Here is a 4,399-nt window from a genome sequence, read left to right as displayed (position 1 = left end):
AAAAATCTAAGATCCCTACGTGGAAAAAAAATATTTCGACTAAAAAAAGGAAAAACCCCACGGCCCCACCTTTTAAACGGCAAAACGCACAAAAAAACCAAAAGTTGATACGGGTCATAAAGGGAAAGGGAGGGGGTGAGGGCGCGAGGTAAAAGGGGGGGTCACAGGGCCGGGGGGTCAGGTGTCCCGGAAACGGAAGGGGATTTTGGTTGTTTCCCGCGTCCTCTCTTCTGGTCTGGCTTTTGGCCTCGGTTTTTTCTTTGTTTTCTCTCGGTTTTTCTTTTCTTTTTTTTTATATTTTACCACACAAAACACAAACACAAAAAACTCCCTTCCCTCCTTTTTTCCCCCCTTTTCCCCCCCCCCCCCCCCCCCCCCCCCACCACCACCACCACCCCCAAACCACCACCCAAACACACAACCCACACACCAACACACACAAAAACACACACACACAACACACACACACACCCCACAAAAACACCACACACACAAAAACAAAAACCACCCCACCACACACACACACACCCCCACAACGCCAAAAAATACCCACTCTCACTCCACTCCACGCATTCATAACTCACTCGCGATACATACTGTACCTAACATACTCATGGAAAAAGGAAATTTGCCTAGATAATTCACCTTGATTTTGCGTACTTCTTAACCGAAAAATAGATCCCTCTGGATCTGCTGCCTTGACCATCCACAACAGGGGCGCCACGACTCAGCCATAATGTGTCCGTGTCGATCATGTCAGAGAAAACACGGGGTTCGCGTGGCCAGGCGGGTGTCAGAATTTATCTTCTTGGACCCCCCGTGGCTCGAGTCTTGTTTGTATGGTTTTGGGTTTGATAATGTGCGTGTGTGTGTCATGTCATGGACTGTCATGTGTATGTGGGCGTACTTATATATACACATATGGATGTAGATCGTTTGGAAATGTTGTAGATACAGGAACGAATCCTGATATATAAGGTTGACACGTACGGTTACTAATCTAGCTTCCGTGTTGCGTGCTTTGCGTCACGGCGTTACCATGGCAACAGAATCAACGGCGTCGTTAAATCAGCTGTTTTTTTTTTGTACTTCTATTGTGAAGTTAAGCCTAAGGCATTGTGTGTGTTTCGTATGGCTTGGGAGGTTTCTAGCGCGATGATGTGTTGGAAGGGTAGGCCTATTTTTAGGGAAGTGTATTTTCTTTGTAGGTTTGGGTTGCATTTTGTTGACTGAAACCTCGAGTTTGAAAGATGTGAAGATAGAGGGGGGTCTGTTTGTTTTTTGATCAACACACCTTGCATGATACCCCAGACTGAGGGAGAAGAAATACGAGTCAGTGGAGAAGATTGAAAATAATTGGCGATTGGGTATAAGGCCCATTTTCCCCCCTCCCCCTTAGCACCCCCAACCATCCCCTTCTCGCTCCATCCACCTCTTGGCAGACGTATCCTCAATACTACCCCTTTCTTAAGCCGCCCAATGTGCCTCGCCCTTCAAACCCAACTCCTCTCCCTCCCTCTCTCCTACCCCTCCCCCTCCCCCTCCCCTACCCCTATATGCTTCCCCCTCCCCTCCCCCTCCACCTCCACCTCCCTCTACCCCCTACACGTTTACCTCTCCCCATCCCCTCCCCCTCCCCTCCCCCTCTCCTTCCCTCCCCCTACCCCTACCCCCTATATACGGTCCCCCTCCCTGCCCTACCCCACCATTTTTGCCCCGCCTCCCCATGCCCCTCCCACCCGCCCCTCTCTTGGCATTGTTGCACGCGGGTTTCGCGAGGGGAGAGAGAGGCTCGATCCAACGCAGGTCGAGGGGAAAAGACCCAATTTTGCCATTAGGGCGCCAGGGCGGCCCTAAAAATAGAGCGTGACGCAACTACGCACGCCATTGCAAGGTAGGGAAGGATGCGTAGAAATTAACGTGAAAGAGAGAGAGGGAGAGGGAAGATGAGAGAGGGAGAGAGAAGGGGGTACGAAGGAAAGAGAGAGAAAGGGAGTATGAAAGAAAGAGAGAGAGAGAGAGAGAGCAGGAGAGAACGGGAGAGAGAAAGAAAGAACAGTAGAGAGAGAAGAGAGAGAAAGAGAAGAGCAGGAGAGAATGAGAGAAAGAGAAGAGCAGGAGAGAGAGAGAGAGAAAGAGAAAGAGAAAGAGAAAGAGCGAGAGAAGAGCAGGAGAGAATGAGAGCGCAAGAAAGCGATCGCGGAAGAGGTGCCACAACCCGAGACCGACTCCCTGGCCATGCAAGGTCGCGTGGGAGAGTCGGGGCGCTGGCTCAGCACGCCGCTTGGGTTTGCGACCCTAAAGGCGTGTTTTGGCGGGCAACCTTGAGCAAGATCTCGTGCTTCTGGCTTGCGGGGATTCGATCTCATCCTCGGGAGTTCTGCCTCGAAGCTCACTCGAGATGTATCATACGAGGGAGGAGCTTGACGATAGATAGCTTTAATAGATAGAATGGATAATAAATTTGGGGGATATTTAGGGTCCCGGCAAGGTCATCATCATTGTCATCATCATCATCATCATCATCATCATCATCATCATCATCATCATTATCATCACCATCATTGTCATCACCATCATCCTCATCATCATCATCATCAGTAGTTATTATTATTATCATCATCATCAAAAGCATCATCATCAAATCCATCATGATCATCATCGTCATCATGGTGATATTGATTATAATAATAATCATAATGGATAATGTATACGACTGTCTAAAGCTACATAATGCGGAAAATAAAATGCTCTCTGTGAGAAATATCTGGATAATGTTAACTATAGAAATATGCAGATCAAAAGACATTATTGATATTCAGCTATGAATATGGTTGATTACAGTTCGAAGAAAATATTTTAGCCAGGTAACAAACAGACATTCCCCCTCTCTTTCTCTCCCTCCCTCTCTCTCTCTCTCTCTCTCTCTCTCTCCTCTCCTCTCTCCTCTCTCCTCTCTCTCCTCTCTCTCTCTCTCTCTTCCCTCTCCTCCTCTCCCTCTCTCCTCTCTCCTCTCCTCTCTCTCTCTCTCTCCTCTCTCTCTCTCGTCTCGTCTTCTTCTCTCTTCCCTCTCTCTCTCTCCTCCTCCCCCCCCCTCCTCTCTCTCTCTCTCTATCTATCTATCTATCTATCTATCTATCTATCTATCTACCTATAACTCGCACATTCACATACATACATACGCACATTCACATACACGCACACGCACGCACGCACGCACGCACGCAAACACACATGCACACACACACAAACACACAAACACACAAACACACAAACACACACACACACAACACACACACACACACACACACACACACACACACACACACACACACACACACACACGTCTTCCTCCTCCTCCTCCCCTTCCTCCTCCTCCACTTCCTCCTCCTCTTCCTCCTCCTCCTCTCTTCCTCCTTCCTCTCCTCCTCCTCCTCTCCTCCTCCTCCTCCTCCTCCTCCTCCTCCTCCTCCTCCTCCTCCTCTCCTCCTCCTCCTCCTCCTCCTCCTCCTTCCTCCTCCTCCCCTTCCTCCTCTTTCTTCCTTTTTCCTTTCCCTAATCCACCCTATACACATAATTAACACATTTTCTCTATCGTCTGTTTTTTCCCTCAATCTATTTTCTCCACCAATGTATTTTCTTCGATCTATTTTTTGCAACATTTTAGCAACACCATGCAACATCGCGGCCTCGAAAACGGGATTCTTTTAAGGTGGATATTATTTGAGTGTAAAGCCCTATTACATATTTCTAGTGCACGTTTATGCCGGTTAATTATATGGACCGTTTAAACGTGGCCACTCTCGTGGATTAATTTTTTTTTTCGGGGGGGGGAGGGGTTGCTGGTATGTTCATTGTTGCTTGTTATTATTATTAGACTTTAGCATCGTTGGTTTTTACTTTTGCTACTATTATTTCCTAAATACTTACATTGTGTGTATATATATGGGTACATATGTATATATAAACATACTGATGATTTTGTATGACCTGGGACAATCGCAGTCTGAATGAAAGAAATAGTAAATAGTATTTTTTTTGTGAATGAATGAGCTTGGAGTTGTAATTCTTGTGAATAAATGACTTGGGGGTTGAAAACCTTGTAAATAAATGAACTTGGGTTGCAATTTGGGGGAGAATGAATGAGCTTAGGGTTGCAACTCTTGTGAATGAATAAAATTTGGTTTAACTCTTTGAAGAATGAATTCGGGTTTAAATCTTTGATGAATGAATTCGGGTTTAACTCTTGGAATAAAAACTTGGGGTTTTCCCACCTTGTGAAGAATGAACTTCGGGTTGTAACTCTTGTGAATAAATAAACTTCGGTTGAAAACTTTTGTGAATGAATGAGTTGGAGTTGAAACTTTGTGAAGAATGAATTTGGGGTTTGAACTTTTGT

Source organism: Penaeus monodon, chromosome 16 (genome assembly GCF_015228065.2).
Source record: "Penaeus monodon isolate SGIC_2016 chromosome 16, NSTDA_Pmon_1, whole genome shotgun sequence".
NCBI classification, from domain to species: Eukaryota; Metazoa; Arthropoda; class Malacostraca; order Decapoda; family Penaeidae; genus Penaeus; species Penaeus monodon.
This window is presented reverse-complemented; position numbering follows the sequence as displayed.